This window comes from Hippocampus guttulatus, chromosome 5, assembly GCF_054856545.1.
Source record: "Hippocampus guttulatus isolate MCC_2025c chromosome 5, RoL_Hgut_1.0, whole genome shotgun sequence".
In the NCBI taxonomy this organism is placed as follows: domain Eukaryota; kingdom Metazoa; phylum Chordata; class Actinopteri; order Syngnathiformes; family Syngnathidae; genus Hippocampus; species Hippocampus guttulatus.
Genome location: NC_141265.1, coordinates 15460489 through 15478672, shown reverse-complemented (window position 1 = coordinate 15478672; position 18184 = coordinate 15460489). Strand labels below are relative to the sequence as shown.

Here is an 18184-nt window from a genome sequence, read left to right as displayed (position 1 = left end):
ACCAGTTCTTGACAGCGATCGAGTGAAAACAGCCACTAAGGAATACTTTTAAAAGAAAAAGTATCTTTTAATAAGTTTACGTGTTTAAATGAGGTAAAATATGCTTCAAGCAAGTTGAAGGTGCACAACGATGAAAATGTTGTTTATATGGTCTCTCGGGGGTTACCAATTTTCGTGCCTTGTGTTTTTGTTTTACCGTCTACTAAATTCTGGTCAGAGCAGACATATGTGGAAGGTGTTTTGCTTGATCTCACTTGGAAAGCGCTATGTCTTGGGATTGCATCAGGCTTGTTTGTTCTCTGGCATCTGGATAAATCCAGTGGATGTAACGTGTGACGACTCAGTGCAATCGCTCTGCTTTGGAAAAGGAGACTGTTTTGCAGACTGCTGGCATACTGTCAGCGTGTGCGCATGTGTGTGTGTGTTTTTCCCCGGTTTCGCTTCATACATACAAAATATCACATGAGTCTGTTTGAACAAATTCTCATTTCCGCCCCTCCCCTCCGCGTTTCGCGTGAAACGGAGGGGACATTACAGGAAATGAGATCCGAATCCCACTGAGGTGTATAAACATGTCGCACGCTTGAGCAAATGAAATTGCATGCAAGATGGGGAGTGACACGAGGAGATGAGACCGGTAGAAAACCGTTTGAACGTTTCCAGTCATTAACCGCAAACTATTTAATGAATGCATGTTCTTTCCTTGTGCACGCATTCCGGCCTGGACTGACATTCTCTTCATATTTTTGTGGTTAGTGCGCAGAAACCAAGACCGGCCGAGGTGGAGCGACGCTGAAGTGATTCGCCAAATATGGGGAGTAGCCTGCAACCTCTGCGGGGCTGACACATTACTGGCATAGCTGAGCTTATCGGTCCACGGGCACATGGACTCTGAGCCACGCTAGGAATTCCCGGAACACAAGGTACACACTTGGAGGAAGGCGACGTGGACTAACTCACCCGTTGTTGTGTGCATACATACAGAAACAAAAAGCACTTTGCTCACCTTGCATGTGGACAGTTATTGAGCCTTGATTTAATTCAAGGACAGACGGAAAGTGTCTCGAAGAAATGTCAGGACACTTTGCATGGCTGCAGGAAATTCCAAATGCAATCACGCCAGTTATTTGCAGCCTTGCAAAGTGGGGAGTTGAAGTAGTCACACTCATTTTTACCTCCCGAGATAAATTCAAGAACATGCAAGAGGGCCAGTACAAAAGCAGCATCCCAAAAATTCTGCCTTTGCAGCAGTAAAATGTCCATTTATTAGGATATACATATTGCAGTTGCAGTGGTGCTTAAGTTTTCACTTTTATAAACGACAGTCGCCAGAGTATCTCTGGGTGGCAGAAAGTTAATTGAAAGGTTGACAAAAATGTTCTTTTTGTTTGTGGTTGCGATGCGATCTACCCCAAAAGTTGGGATGGGCCAGTACCAATACCAGTTATCAGTATTACCGTATTGGCACGGTATCGTCCTAAATTCATGGTATCGAGGCCTACCAAAGTGTGTCGATACCAGTCACGGATACCACTCACTGGCGCCTTTTTGTGGCCATCTTACTATCAGGAGGGGAAAAAAATTATGATGCAATTCATGTAAATTGTTACCTGAATTGATACGTTTATTTGCTAAGTGGTATGATGCCTTTCTCCATAACAGTATTTCATATACACAATTATATTTTGTCAAGTGTTTTTTAAGTAGGTCATACATCTACTGAAAAAAAAAAAGCATTTGGATCCAGAGGATTTTATTTTGTGCAACGGCTTGATGAAATAAAATTGAGTAAATTCAACACGCCACTTATTTCGGTTTGTTTACTTTACACATGTACTGTATCTGCCTTCATCGACTGAGAAACCTTTTTCACTCATAGTTACTGTATACAGAACGCAATACGCAACTGTTGCTTACTGCTAGCTAGCCATCTTCACAGTGCGCGATCCATTTCACCGTCAAACGAGCATGTGCCTGGCCATTAATCGGAGTCAAATGACATGTAATATCGGCATTAAATTGAAATTGTGCACTCGGACGTGCAGTGAAAATCCTGCCTAAGGCTTGTGGTGATTTTGCAGAGGCAATGAAAATATATCGAAGCAGCCAGACTCGTTTTCTTCGAGAGCAAGTCAGGCGAGGAGGAAGAGAGGGGCTGCCGAGTAAACATGTGACTTCCACACATCTGCTTACGGCTCTCTTGCAGCCGAAACCTCGAAAGAGGTCAAGTGACCTGAGGCGCAGAGCAGACAGAGACTGATTGCAAGGAGGAGCGAATAAGACCGTAAAAAAGGGACAGTAAAGTGAAGGAAATAGCAAAAAGGGGAGGGCGTGTGAAGGCCATGTTGTCTTGCCGTTTGTCGTCATTCGTGCGCAGGTCAGGGTTACCGGAGCAAGTCGTTGAACTGAACTTCCTCGTACGCAAACAGCCGAAAGCCTTTTTTCACACAGTGCTCAAGCAAAATGTCAGCAGAAAAAAAAGAACCTAACAGCTCAAATTTACCACCTTGTCATATGACACACGATCCAGCAAAGTAGGATATTGCCACTAGGCATGGGCCGATTATCAGTTTAACCGTTTAGCCTGGCTTTAGAAATTCATGGTTTCAATAACGGCGACGGCTGGCTGTCACCAGTTATGAGCCGAGGGTGGTAGTAAAACAACAACAGGGGCCAAATATGATTGGTTGCTTGCAGAGTTGAGCTGCGGGGCCAGTTTTTTTTTTCCCGCCTTTCTGACGAGCAGAGAGGGAAGGGGTGAGCAGTTACCCAGCAGTGCGACCGTGTTTGTAAGATAAGTTTATTTGAGTCAGTTATAAGTCAGTGGTGATGTTGTTCTCGTAACATATGGGGCCTTATTTTTGTGCCAACGCAAGTCTAGCGCAAACTGCTGCACACGGGTGGAATTTTCTTTCTTTTGACATTTTCGTAGACGGGTGCAGGTAGAAGTAGGCGTTTGCGCTGTTGTGGGAGTGAACACAGTCGACGTGATTCACAGCCAATCAAAGCGGTGACCCTCACTCCCTTTCTGTGTCACTGTTCTGCATACATGGTAAAAGGCCAGTAAATTATTTTGTTTTTTCAAAGGGGCTACCATGGTAATTTTTCTGCGTGGTGTCTATGTGGCAGTTCTGTGGGTTTGTTTGTTTGTTTGTTTATTGAACATAAAACATATATACAGTAATAATTTGTGACGGTGTTGTGTGAATGTTCTGTCTTTCCCGTTTGTCGAGTGGCGTGTGTACCGTATTTTACACGTAACACCAAATGCTGAAGTATATGATGGTGAGATGGCCTCTTTGCTCAATTCTTTGCAAAAACTCAATTTTGACTAAACGATACGACGTCATGTGCCACCTACTCTGATGTCGCGATATTGTGTTTTTTCTGCATAAAAGAGCCTTGCGTTTTGCCGCCCGTGCACAAACGCTTCAACTCCCTCAACATACAAAAGCAGCCAAAGAGATCAGTGAAACAAGTTAAAGATTACATTGAACACACATCTTGTTTTCAAGTGCCTTTTCCAAAACACCCACCCCGAACTAGCTCGGGTGTCGCATAACAGAAACTCGATCTGGACCGAGTGTCCATCCTCGCTGCGATGTACGGTATCTTATCCCAGCATGTTCTCTACTCTGCTCTACTAACAGCAGGAAAGATCCAAACGAGCCTCTTCCTGCAAAACAGTTGCATCAGAAATTGGATTTACCCAACACTGTCACAATTCCATTTTTTTTTCAGTGAGATTGACAGAATTTGAATATCAATCATCGGGACGTGCAATTTGGGCATGTGCATGCAGGTTACTTCCTGAATTCACTTAAAATCAGCCAGAAGGGAGATGTTACTTGAATTGTACATTGGAATAGACCACCATCATTTTTAAAACGTGCTACGTGAAATGATATTTTTGAGGGGAAAAAAATCAACCTCAAGCAGGACTTTGGCCACTCCCCCCCAAAAAAGACATTTTAAATCTTCTGTGAAGTTGCAACAGAAGATCCGACATGAATGCCTTCTACGTAGAAAACCAGCGGAGCAGGATATGGGCCACACCAAGCGATACGCGGCATCCTGCGATATTATAATCAGCTTTTGTTCTGAAGTACAATATACTTGTCAGGCGGTGACAATTAGAACACGGCGAGCGACGTTGAGTATCGGCTGTTACAAGTCACACCCCTGTCGCATAACTGCTTCATTCTTTTACACGCCCGGCGCCATCCCACCTCTGTCGAGTCTCTGATGCAGTGTTGGTGATGTCAGACTGATCGGATGTATCAATATGGCAGATTATGCAAAATCGGTGATCAATTGGAATGTCATAATTTGTTGATCAATCAATGATGTTTTTGATCAGATGCACAAAATAAGACATGATGGCAAAAATAGTCTCATTCACTCCAGGGATATTCTGTGGTGCTTTTGTTAATAATTAAATGATTCTCAGGATATACAGGATAATTTTTTTCACCAATATTTTTTAAATAGTTTTTTTCCCTTTTTTTTCAATAGCCATTAGCATAGGCAGTGTTTGGCTGTTCGTGGACGGGGCCAGTCCTAATCCTCAGCAAATAGCCAGGGCGACGACTTTTCGGTAAATACATTTAAATAGATTGGTGCATCTTTTGATCAGATCGGTGAGCTGTGATTTTTTTTTTTTAAACATGCTTATCATGATCAGCTCCCAAATCCTGATCATGGTAAATCCTAATTTATAGCAAGTATTACAACAGTTTCGATCCAAGGGTGGCGACATGACACAAATTTTCGAAACTTTGCCAGCACAAATGTAGAGTCAAAATTACAGTAAATATTTGTATACAAACACTCGTGGGCTATGAATGTAAAACACTCCAATCTTTTGGAACTCGTAGACACCTTGTAAGACCCTCTCGAAGAACTTGTTGCCAGAGTTTGCCACGCGCATGGGAACATGTATTTTTCATGCTGCCGCCTTTTCATGTTGAAATTCCACAAAGTGACGGTATACATTTGCATAGCGCGAGATGTTTTTCAAGGACTTTGCGAGGAGGGGGCTGATGCAATTGCCCCTCTTTCTTGCACGTGTTTTTTTTCTTTCTTAGCAACACACCATACTTAACCTAGTAACACACTGAGGGTGCATGGCAACAGGCGTACGAGTTCCCCCCCACCCTCCCTTCCTACTCCCCTTTCTGCCATCATCTTTCACTTTGTGCATCCATCTCCATTTCTCCCCTACATTCCGGCAAATACGTTCGGATCCGAATAAGCCCACGTATTTGCGCGGCTTCACCCGTATGTGATGAAAAACAAAAATAAGCCCTTTTTGTTTTGCCCGGTGTTACTTAATCTGTAGCTATGGAAAAGCAGGCAGAGAGAGGAAGGGGGAGCGGGTGTAGGAGGGAGGTGGGGGCAGCGCTCCCAGGTCCCGACCGACCGGCAGCCAATTGTAACGCGGGATTAAGCCGAGGCAAGGATAAACAGGAGCTGTTGCTGCTGGTAACAGAATTGTGATTGGCTCACCGGCGTGCTTGCTCAATGGGATAGGTGTCTCGGAGTGGGGGGGGGGGCACTCCACTGATGTTTTCCATGTGTTTATTTGATGCTGTGATCTTTAATAACCTTGTTAAACGCCCCCAACCCACTCCTCTCTCAACCCTGCCACCTCCATCCCCTTTTGTTGTTGTCATCCACCAAGGCGTATTTTCTCATGCCTGCATCCATGCCCCTCAACACAGGGTCCGTCATGACAAAATGCGTCCATTTGTGAACTTTTGTAACCCAAAGTGCAGAAGGGAATGCGGCACTGCAAGAGTGAAAACACACACAAGCACACGCAAGAGTTACGATGCGGCGCCTGTGCAAAGGTCGCTGTCACCGCCGCACGGTCCATGACGCACCTGCACTGTTTTCTCAGCCTTCGGACAACGTCACTCTCGACTTTACTCCTGTAAAAAAAAAAAATCCTCTTATAGAATGACTCTTGCAAATTTACAGTTACTCTTGTACCATATCAGCTTTATTTTCCCATATTTTGGTTTAGATTTTTTTTCCCTCATAGCTTTCAAATTTTCCTTCTAGCATTGTTTTGTTTGTTCTAATAAATATGACGTGATTCCAGGAACACTTTTCGAACCAGAATAATGACTTAAGTTTATACACCTAATGTTGGCAACATACAAATGCATTCTTGTAACATGTTTTTTTTTTGCCAAACTTTTACACATTTGTCCACAAACATGACTTTATTTTCATAATACTTTGCCTTTAATCCCATAACACGACAAATCCATTTTTGCAAATTACAACTTTATTTTGGCATTATGACTACTCTTGTCATGTTGCGACTTTTTCTCCAACGATGCCGTTGTTCTCGTAAAACCATGTGTTAATTGTACTATACGCTCTATATTCTGTCACCTTCATAATATCGCAAAATTATTTTGGCATCATCACAACTTTATTTCGCCCAAGCTACCAACTTTTTTGTTGTTGTTATTAACCATTTTTAACTTACTTGTTATTTATTTCTTCTTATTGAAGTACTGAAACATTTATTTTGTGCAATGAAACACTTTACCCCCCCCCCCCCCCCCCATTTTGCTGCTGTCGACTGTAAATTTCCCCAGTGTGGGACAAATAAAGGTTATCTTATTATTTGCCGATATTCACTTGCGCATTCAAACGACGTTCAACCTAAACCAAATATTGTCGGCTGAGGACACCAATGAGTGTACATGACATGCCCCCCCCCCCCCCCCCCTCCTTGTTTTGGTCAGACAAGGCGAGGTCAACAATGTGACGTCCTGAACGGCACCACAACAACATGTTGCATCGTAGCGGCTGAAGTCTGTTTACCGCCGAGTCAGACGGTGCTCACCGCTGCCGCACACGCTGCTTTTTGTTGACACTCGACTCCTTCCTGAAAGAGGCGGGGCTACACACGCCAGGCATTCCTGTTTTGCTTTGGAGACGGTGCCTAGGCGGCGGCCAATGAGAGGGGCGGGGATTATCACGTGTGCTTTTGAATTAATCAAACAGCCTTTCTGTCCATGTGTTGACAGGTGGAGATTTTTTTTTTCTTTTAATCAGCTCACTCAAGGAAGAAAACACACTGTTCCGTAATACCGGGATCAAACAAGCACACGCTGCTAAGCCAATTAAATAAACAACAGTGTAATCTCCTTTATGAAAAGTGCACGCGCGATCGCTAACATGCGGCTTCTCGAATCGTTTTCTTGAATTTGTTGAAGACGCGTGGTATTGTTTTGTGCACTTGGCGGTAAGAGCTGGCCGGCGCAGCACACGTGCTCTTGCGCGATGCTGTTTTTGTTATCGCGGCAGAGTCCGACGGCTGCCTGTGACACCTGCCCCGTGATTGTTGTTGTTTTACTACCACCCGTTGTAAAATCATTCATAAGAACACAGCGGCGGCGGTGTTTTCTCCCGTGTTGTTCCGACTCGAACGGAACATTGTGCGCGTATGGTCCGCTCGCTGCTTTATCTTTCGAGACGAAAGGGTTGCAAAATCCTGGGAAAGGTCAAAGAAACTTTCCACGGGTAGCCCACGGGACAGGAATAACCTGAATGTTTGCATGCTTGATTAGATAATAACCGGAAAGTTCAACAAAAGATAAAAAGAATCGGGAGAATAAAACCAGTGCAACGTGTTGCTCAGCGCAGGACACTGATTAAGGCGCTATCGAGAAATATGACAAAAGTTGACCTGTGTCAAAAGCACATCTGCCTGACAAAATCAAAATATTCATTTCGCACAGCACATTCCGACAAAATTCCAGTTGAGTTTCAACTGATTCATAAAGTGATTTGATAATTGTGTCATTGAAATATTTTGTTTTTGTTCCGCCCATTTTGAAATCCCGGTGGCCAGAACAATGCACTAAGATCCAAGACTGTCAAACAAACTTGAGCTGCGAACATTTGAAACGTAAAATATAAATGCGGTTAGCAAAACACTCTGAGCGCAGAAGACCAAAGGTTAAACCGTGTACAGAGGCGATCGGAACGAGTTGGTGAAGCGTCTTGTTTATCGTTGGTAGTTTGATAACTAAAGCTACATCCTGGTTGAAGGAGCATTGCAGAAAATATTATGTTTGCCTGATGGGTGCCATTTTGATTCCCCAATGTTGTGGCCGGTGAACGCATTGTTCAGGAAATGTAGAAAGACAGGCAAAGTGGGCGCTCTTTGGCGTTTTGTGATTTTCATCCACTTTGCATGTATGAGGGCGCCTCACGAGAAGCAGCTGCACCGAGTCGGTTTCCCGGTTTCGGTGTTTGCACGCCAACGTGCGCTCCGTTGTTTCAGCCTTTGTCATCAGCTTTCGCGATCCGCTTTGCTTTACGTCTAAAACGGTGGGAGAGAGTTAATTTAATCAGTGCTTTCTTCTTCTTCTTTTTTTTCTTGACCATCCCTGCTGAGCATGCGAGGACAATCCCCATTTGCTTAATCACTGGACACCTCACCCCTCACAGACGTTTTGTTTTTTTTCAAACCAAAGTCCAATAAAAAGTATGGCATGTTTTCAACGTGTTAAGTATACATGACCGCCTTGTTCGTGTAAAAATTTAGAAGACTTGTTTATTGACATTGCGAAGAGACTTTAAGAATGTTAAGTGAGACTTACAGCATCGCCCGTCGTGTCGCTTTCATGATTATTTGCATTGAAGGATTTTTAAAAGAAGCCAAACAAATTCAAGTCAGGTCAAGTCAAGTACAACTTTATTGTCAAATTATGTGGAACATACAGCACACATGAAATTGCCTCCCTCTTAAACAGACAACAGACAACAAGAGGAGCCGCTGCGGGTGCCCGCGCCGCCATCAAAAGAACACTTAACATAAAAATAAAAAAAACGACAAAACAATACAACCCAACACATAAAACAGACAGTCGTGCCATCTTAACTTAAATTGTAGGCCAACCAGCGTCTGGATCCGGATTTTTTTTGACAATTAATGTTCAACTGTGATCAAATCTCTCGTGTAAGATCTAATTCAGAGTGTGGGGTAAACAAAGAAGGGTTGAGCCAACTGCCCCCCCCCCCCCCGCCCCTCCCGAGATTTTTCAGCTCTACCCGGCAACTGCAGCCTGTGCGCATTCAGAAATCAAAACATTCGAATCTTTGTCGGTGCCCACGAAGGAGCCGATGGGTCTTTGTTTGGACTGTTATTAAATAACCCTTCCCAGTACAGTAGCTTCCACTATGCACGCATGGTGCGTGGGAGGTCACTAGAGCGCTGACGGCCGCGCGCTGGATGACTTTTGTAACGCCGAACCTAGCGGCAACACTCATTGACGTCTGACTCTGAACAAAAGAGGAACGACAAAGACGCACTTTGTTGCCTCCGTGGGTGTCGGAGTGTTCGCTCGTTGGCCGCGTATGCGTGCGCGTGTGCGTCGGTTCGTAGGTGTTTGCGTGCCGTGATGACAGCTCGCTTACTATCTTCCACTCCCTCCCTCTCGCCGCCTCCGTACCACCTAGGGTAGGTGCACATGAGTCTATTTGCGGGCTGCATTCGAGTACTGTGTGTGTGTGTGTGTGTGTGTGCTCCACAACCCCGCATACTCTCTCTACTACGTCCTTTCACGACAGACATGAGTCGCCTTTCATTCAAAGACAATCCTCTTAGTTGGCAAAGAGTCAGTGGATGCCTCTTCAAACACGTACGCCCCCCCACCCCGAGGGCTTGTTTCCTTTTGATGTGGGTCTTACTCAGCCATATACGAGAACAGCAGGTGTGTGGCGGCCATCAGGTGTGCTTGAATGTGTCATCAGCCATATGGTCCCTTTTAGTTGCTAACTACACACCTACACCACCTCAAAGCAGCCCCCGCACAAACACACACACGCACACACACACACACACACACTCACTCACACTTTCACCCAAGCAGCTGCACGATTTGGAAAGCACGCTCTGCTCGGCGAATGGCAGTGTTTGGTGTCTTGACACAAAACCAATCAAGGTGGCAGCGGGCTGAAAGCAGCTCAGCCAATCGGGGGACAAGAATAGAGCTTGAGGCCAGCGGCGGCACGAACCGGTGTTTGCAAAACGGTCGGTCATGAGAGATTAAAGCAATCAAAACATGATGAATTGTTGCTTTTCTGGAAGTTGATCAAACGACGTGCGAGAGTTTAAAGACTCGGTTCGTACTTGCTGGAGCAGCTGAGGGAAGAGCGGTGAAGAAGGAGGCTTGTAACGAAAGCTGCCAGTTTGACTGGGCAAGGCTATTGAATCAGCAGAGGCACACTTGCGCTCACATTCACTTGTCGGGATGCTTTTTGGACTCTTGATCTTCTGTTTCGAAGTAGCTCGAGACACTTTCATTTTTGTCTGTGTGTGTGTGTACAGGGTTCCCACATTCCCTTTAAAATTAATAAAAATCCATAAAAAAGTTGTAAAATTATGTTCTCAATTGTTCTTAATTTTCAGGGAAAGTTTCTAAAATCAATAAAAATCCCTCAAAATTAACCTGTGGTGTTTATTTCATTTTCCCCACCCTTCCCCATGAATAGTTTTGTCGGAAATTGAGCCTGGCGCCCTTCCCCTCAAACCCCGCTGTGGGCCTACATGCCTTCCTGGTTCCCGCTCTGCTTTTCCCACCGTCTCCGATCAGTTCTGATGATGATCACGTGATCACTTTGGGCCAATTTGGCATACAGTATTGCAAATAAAGGGTTAGCTGATTGCCCCTAAAAATGAAGATGTGCCCTTCCTTTGGCAGCAATTGTTTTGAACACCCGCTCAGTGATATGTGGCTTTCTGTTCAATAAATCCACCGTGAATCCCCTGCTGAAAGGAGAAAAAGTCCTTAAAAATGGCAACATTTTACAATTAATTGGAAATAGCACAGCCACCTTATCTATATCTGTGAATGCAAACACTTTGTTTTTCTTCTTTCTTCCCACAATCTTGCTGCTGTATACTGTAAATTTCTCCAGTGTGGGACAAATAAAGCATATCTTATCTTAAATTAGTTCTCAAAAGTCCTTAAAAGGTCCATAAATAAAAAGCAAGTGCAAGAGTGGGAACCCTGGTGTGTGTGTGCTTGATAAAGTGTGTAAGTAGTTCTCCTGGTCTTGTCATCCACACGTTCCACAATCAGTCAGTCAGTTTCTTTGCTGCCCTTGTGTTTTAGCCAGCTGTCTCTTGCCTCCTAATCCGTCATTGACATCTTCAGGTTTTGGTTACTTTTGTGGGATCCCTAATTAAATTTTATGCCCCATTGACAATTTTTTTTCTGGTTGGAATAAATCTTTTTGGGTTTCCCCAAAGCTGCGTTGCACTTTTTAACCGCCCTGTTCCTCCACCGTCAAACCATTGACATTGTGAGTACTGATTGGGCTACAGTAGTCAACTGGTTTCCAACATCTGGAATTCATACCAAGGCAACTTTTTGTACCTTTTTTTTTTTTTTAGGGACTGATTATCCACAGATGCATCATCAAACTAGAAAATAAAATGTCTAGGGTGCAAAAGAAGTAATTTCGCGAGTACCATCCCAAACCACGACACCCCATTACCAAGGCATGGACAGCGGGAATGTCCAGAGGAGTATGAAGCTTCGGACATTGATCATATACCAAAAAAGCCCTCTTCTATGCCAGCCAGATGGTGATGACACCATGACACTACCTCTCACTTCGATGCAGGCCCATGTCAGACATACTTGGCTTCAGCGCAATCCTGCCTCACCATCTTTTGGAGTTTGGCCTCAAAACTGACCATCCAACTTGTGACATCACATTGGCGATAAACTCTGTTAAGAAGCACCCAGAAGAACCCAGACCTGAACCCAAATCCAGGGTTGGAAAAAGCCGTGCGCTGACCGAGCGCACCAAGAGACTCAGTTGGGTCATGGTTCGTACCAAAGCGCCGTACCGAATTGCATCGGAATCTCCTCACTGCCATGTGAGTTACGACCACGATACAAAAAAACCCGATCCAGATTGTGATTTAGTAGCTGGAGTCATTCATGAAAGAAAATCAATTTGCCCTTTGGTTTTCAACAGTTGAACACGGAATTTCATTTCCTCCAAAGACGCTCGCGTGACAATCAATGACGCAAAAAGATGCATCCGTCTTTGAGCTTCTTGTGTGTTTTTTTTGTTTTGTTGCCAGCCTCTTTAGGTTCCTGTAAACCTGTCAGTATGTTGCTGCCAGGTCACCGGGGCTGAACCCTCGGCCTGCACGGACAATAAAGCTTAGAGGCGTGTCATCGGCACACGTGCTGCCAACTGTTGCCGGCACACAAAGCGAACATAAAAAACCCACTTTAGTGACTGTGAAGCCCTGCCAAACCGCAGACCACCACCGCCCACCTCCCATACTGTGTCAACCACCACCCCCTGCCCCCTGCCGACTCCCTTTGACGACGGCACACTCCGAAATCATGAGCCTCACACGCGCCCACAACCCATTGTCCCAAATGAATGAGTCGAGGGGCGTGAGGAGGGCTCGAGTGTGCGAGGACAGCTGGCTCTGCTGTGGCTCCATCAGTGGCAGCTGCCCTGGCCTCAAGCCCTCGGGGTGGAACCGTGCAGATTAGAGGGTTGCAGGGGTGGGGTGCAATGCGTGTGTGCGTGCGTGCGTGCATGCTTTTTAACGCAACTGTGGTCAATGCACTTAATGCACGACAGAATGCCGCTAAAGGAGCCTTCTTTGTCTGGGTATCTTGTTTACAGAACCTCGTTGGCTCCCTGCAACTTGACAAGGACTAATTTTATTTCTGAAAACAGTCACAAAAGGAGACAACAAAGATGGGTCAGGAGACAGCGGGGATGAAGGTCATGACAGACACCAAGAGTTGTGGGACTCTGCTGGGGAGCCGAGTCGAGGGCAGCCGTCGTGGCTTGGCAGCAGCAGCTGTTCGCCCTGCCGATATGATATCCGAGCCAAACAGGACAAGGAGCGCAATGAAGACTGTGACCGCTGTGCGTGCAGAGGCAAAAGATGGCCCTGGATTCGTGCCAAGGTGTATCATGGCACAACTTCACTAATGTATCCTTGCAACTGTACAGACTATTGTGATCCACTAAAACTAACCACAAGATGCCACTTGCATGCTTTCCCACCGCACGGTACCCGAGCAGCACAAAACGGCTCTGCTCGCTGTTGATGCTTTTTCAAAGAACGAGCAGGTCCCTTTTCTAGGCACGGCAAGGCGGCTTTATTTATATCGCGCATTGCATATGCAAGGTAACTCAATGCGCTTCACACAAATTAAGAGTCAAGATAAATGCATTTACAAACAAAGGAGTTAAAGACATTTGAAAGCATCCATTTTCCGTACCGCTTAATCCCCACTAGGGGTCGCGGGGGGTGCTGGAGCCCATCCCAGCCGTCTTCGGGCAGTAGGCGGGGGACACCCTGAACCGGTTGCCAGCCAATCGCAGACATTTGAAAGCAAAGTAAAGAAATAGAAAGTAGCTAACGGTGCAAAACCAAGATTCAAAGGTGTGGAGGGGGGTAGTGTGTGTTTTTTTTTTTTTTTACCTAATCTCGTCACTCTTTAGCCAGGGTTCAGACATGTTTTTGTCTATTTGAGGATACATTTTTTTTATTAAAGCTGCAACAATGAACCGGCCCTCCCACACCTGATTTCATGGCCGCAAAAATGAAATTAACATCAAAGCTCCACCCACATTGGATGGTGTCAGGAAAAAAACGTCTCCCACATGCTAACGATCGAAGCTCACATGCACCGTTTAAAAATGCTTCTCTCGGCCATTCAGGTTCCCATTCTATGCCAGTACGCCCGTGACGCCAAATTTTTGACAACATGGGATGCCAGCCTTCTGCCTGGCATCCCGTCCTGCTAATAGAAACGTGTGTCGCAGGCTATGATGCAAATCTTCGTTGACAGAAATGTTGAAATGTAATATTTATTCTACACATTTTTACAGCATTGGAAAAAGTTAATAATATTTGTGTCATGTTTTTACTCCGACAGAAACCTTATTAAAACAAAAATATATTTCCCTCCCCCATCCTTTTCCATTTTTAAACATTTTTGAAAAAGCTCCGCATGCGGCTCTGGAGCCGCGGGTTGCCAACCCCCGGGATAAGTAGACTTTGCCTGTTAAGTGTCATTTCCAGGCTTGTTCTTATGCAACAAATCCAGTTCTGCTGCAGTCTGTTGACACAGACAGGCCATTCTAAGCAGTGCAACCACGCCATTTTCGAAGTGAGATTTAGAGACGGTATTCGATTCATTTTATCGAGATGCAGTTTCCCTCGCAGTAGTGTGACAAACGCATTGAGCTGAAGGCCTTAAATGACTCACCATATCAAAGCCAGACCAGTTCAACAATTCGGGAGTTATCTATAGTAAGCGGGGAAACTAAGGTGAACGATCGCGAGTAGTGCATCTCAGGACACGTGTGTCTTGTTTACATTTTTTTTTTTTGGACACACATCCAACACGAGTGACTTGGGATGACTCTTCTTACACCATCGCACTTTTATCCTCATCTACCCTATCCGCTGTAAACCCACTGACCCCCTTGTTGCCGAGGCAACACGTCTGTCTGATCCAGAGTGACGGCTCTATTCAAGTTGTCATTGCCTCCCGTGACGACCAACGAGTGACATTTAATTGGGTCGGACGATGCCCCAGTAATTAGATTGACGGTTGATGAGATTAGAGCGCCTTTGACAGTGCTTTTGTCTCACACCAAAATGATGTTTGTTTGTTTAACAAGACAAAAGACCACGTCTTGGAAAATGTCGAGCTCACGTGGCTGCCTGGGATCAGGAAACTCAGTTAGAATCGGAAAAACGATTTGGATTCAAATTGACTGGTTAACTTTTAAAATGTACTGTTTTTAAAATATTTTTGAACGTGTCGAGATACGTATCGAATAATCTTTTATGAGATATCCACAGCCAGGTGTGAATTAGTATAAATCGGTTCGATGCTGCTGCTGATTTGTGGGTTCTTTGAATTGAATTATCTTGAATATTTGAGCTTTTCGTGAGACGTGTTTTAATATTACGGAATAGGTTTCTGCTTGTGCATTTTCTGTATTGTCAATTTTATTGTATTTTTTTTATTGATGAAGAGACGAAAGATAAAAAGTAAAAACGGAAAAAAAGACACGTCAAATGATTACCAAAACAATCATGAGTTGCAGCTCTAAAATCTTGTGACATTAAATTGATCCTGGCCAAAATATTGTGATATTAGCCGGGCACATCTTTTCGCTCACTCCCCACAACTGATCATACAAAAAAAAATAAAATAAAAATGCTCATCCTGTCATTCAGTGACCATTGTAATCTGACGGACAATTTAACAGCCTGACTATAACGATCAATGACCCGTGTTTTGTTCGAATGGTTCATTTGACTAATTGTTCACTCATTCCGCTTTTCGTGCATTCGTGAACCCCTCATCATCGAGGTCTAATACACACAATTAGTGCTTGTCGCACACTGCAGTTTGTCGGCTCGGCATTAGCCTCCCGTGACAACGTAAGTGGGTCAAAGGCGGCATTAAAACATCTCCCCATGCCAAGACACACACAGAGATCTGTTTGTCCAACTATTAACCTATCATTGTGTAGACTCTTAACTGTAACTGTCACCATGCCCGAACTGTAAACCCGCGAGTCGCCTTGAGACGTCATGACTCGCATGTATTTCAGATGTCACCTCCCCACTCCTCCACCCCCGAAAGCTAAGGCACGCCCCCCACCCCGAGCAAACACAACTTTATGTCTCTATAACGTTTGCTGCCGACGCGCAAACAAACGCACACCTGTTGCACATCGAATAGCGCACACGCTTCTTGTGTTGTGTTTGCAAAACACGCGCACGTATGGATTCTCGCGCGCATGCATCAACGGAGGCCATACTCGATGCGACGGCCGCCGTCGACTGGAACTGTTTGCACTCACAACAACACGTCCTGCCGCAACGCCGATGACAATCTGTCGCTCTCGAGACGAGACGAGGCGTAGCGGTCGAAAAAACCTGGCCCACCACCTCCTGCCATTATCGTCAGGCCATTCTAACAATAGCCTTTCGCTTTAACCAGATGACTTTAATGAGAGCGGATCCTCAAACGGTATTTACACCGGCGCTGCGGTTAATTGCGGCTAATTTCATCCGTCGCCACCCATCTCACATGCTTGCTCCTTTCGCCTCGTTTAACCTGCGTGATTCAATCAGGCTGTCTCCTCACCTGGAATTCATCAAGACAACATGGGTGGAGGCTCATGCTACAGTGGAGGGGTAGGGTTTGGGTGAAGAAGGGAAAAAAAAAGAGCATAAATGTGACAACAAGGAGTCATGTTACGATTTTGCTATCTGAAGCTTTGCTTCCAGCCGATGGAAACGTCGGAGCAAATTTTCTGGATCGACAATGGGGAAAATGGCAGCACGGTGGTCGAGTGGTTAGCTTTTGTGGAGTTTGCATCAATTTCTCGTGGTCGTGTGGATTTTTCTTCAAATACTTAAGCTTCCTCCCACATTTCGAAAACATGCACAATAGGTTCATTGAAAACTCAAAATTGTCCTTTTATGGTCCTTGGGTGATTCTGTAGCGAACAATCCTGGGTGTAGCGCACCTCTCATGCAAAGCCAGCTGGGATAGAAGCCAGCTTTCCTGGAACGTGAGGTGTGTCAAAAAAAGTTCCAAGACTGGTGCCACAAAAGATATTTCAACTGCCATTACGTGCTTTGGCCTTCGCTACGGGCCAGGTGATCTCGTCAAAGGGGTGAGAGTTGTGGCAGGAGAACTCTTGACTGCTACGCCGTGACAACGGGGGTGCTCACGATGCCTTGAGCATCTGACAGTTCCTGGCTGAGAAACACATCATTGTGCTGGAGCGCCCTCTCGACTCACCCGACTTTTCTCAATGTGATTTACTTTCCTCCTTTCCAATCATCTTTTGGACTGGACCAAACACCTTCTTCCCAGCTCCCTTCTTGGAGGTCCTCCAGGGAAGCCTGTTAACAGTTGATTCAATCTTGTTTCTGTCACTCAGTCAGATGGTATCAAGTTGTAGTCGTCAACTTTGGCAAACTCCGACACCTTTATCGGTTTCATCGGTTAAAACAAGCGGCAGACGCACGGCCTGCAGCTTGCAAGTGCACATAAAGATGCGCAGCGTTGACACAGCGGCAAGTGGATATTAGCTCCAGGCAGCATGAGTGTCGTCATAAAAACTGCTCTGGCAAAGACAGGTGCGTCTGAGTGTTTGCGTGTGAGTGTGTGCGTCTCGGGTGCAAACACCGCGCAGCGGGGCCAGATGTGCGGCTCATGAATGTTTTACGACCAAAACAGAGCTGCGTTTTATCTCTGCTGAGCAAACACGCGGCCGGGCGTTATCCCACTGATCGTCAGTGCTCAGAATACAACCGGAGCTTCTAAGGAACTAATAATGTGAATGAAACGTCAACGTGTCGTCACCATTGAAACTTTATTACCTGGAATGGCGATGTTTTAAGCTAAAAAACAAAAAGAGAGCTAGTCACTGTATAATAGAACCAAACAAAACTAATATAGTATCTGTTTGCAAGCTTATGTGCTCTCTGTTGGACTGAAAATTGTGATTGTGACTTGTGAACTCAGCTAGCAGCTAGCATGTTTTGCGTCAGTATGAGAGACGCGTACTCAACCACAAGTGTGGCCAGTCTGCGTTTGTCTATGAAATCTGAACAAAAAAAAAAACTTTTCCAACATTCCTACTTCATTCCAGATGACCTTGTGGAAACTATTCAAATGGAATGACAAAAAGAGGTGACGTAGAAAAGCAGACACTCACCGAAGGCTGGAATTGTTGGCTAGCGAATTGTTGGCTAGCTCAGGGTGAAATGAATTGGTTTTGAAACCGTTCCTCTCTTCTGCTCAGACTTTAATTGCAAGAATAAGATTGTCAACAGTGACGGTGGCGATATTTGTCAGTCGCTGGTCATTGCGAGAGCTGCGGGCAAGCCGTTATATTTTTTCAAGTCCTCGAGCAACTCACCCAAAATACGCTACTTTAGTCGCAAACCACAAGCACATGAAACCGCTTCACAGCATTCAACACCGCGTGCCTAACCTCAAGAAGCGACCGCCCGCAGCTGACTCGGGAGGTCAGCGGTTTGTTTGTTCTTGCCGTATCTAAGGAACTCTCGGCATTTCTCAGGTGGGCTTCACGCTAGCTTGCGAAGAAATGGCACACT

The 18184-nt window shown here is 45.2% G+C and overlaps 1 long non-coding RNA gene across 2 annotated transcripts in view; it reads left to right on the top strand.

Annotated features, from left to right (window-relative positions):
• Positions 1–556: 556 nt before the first annotated feature.
• Positions 557–18184, top strand: part of LOC147205231 (uncharacterized) — a 141316-nt gene continuing 123688 nt past the window's right edge. For both annotated transcript variants that reach the window (XR_015100947.1, XR_015100946.1), the window contains exons 1-2: positions 557–637; positions 757–923. This is a non-coding gene — a long non-coding RNA (uncharacterized LOC147205231). The remainder of the gene's footprint in view (positions 638–756; positions 924–18184) is intronic.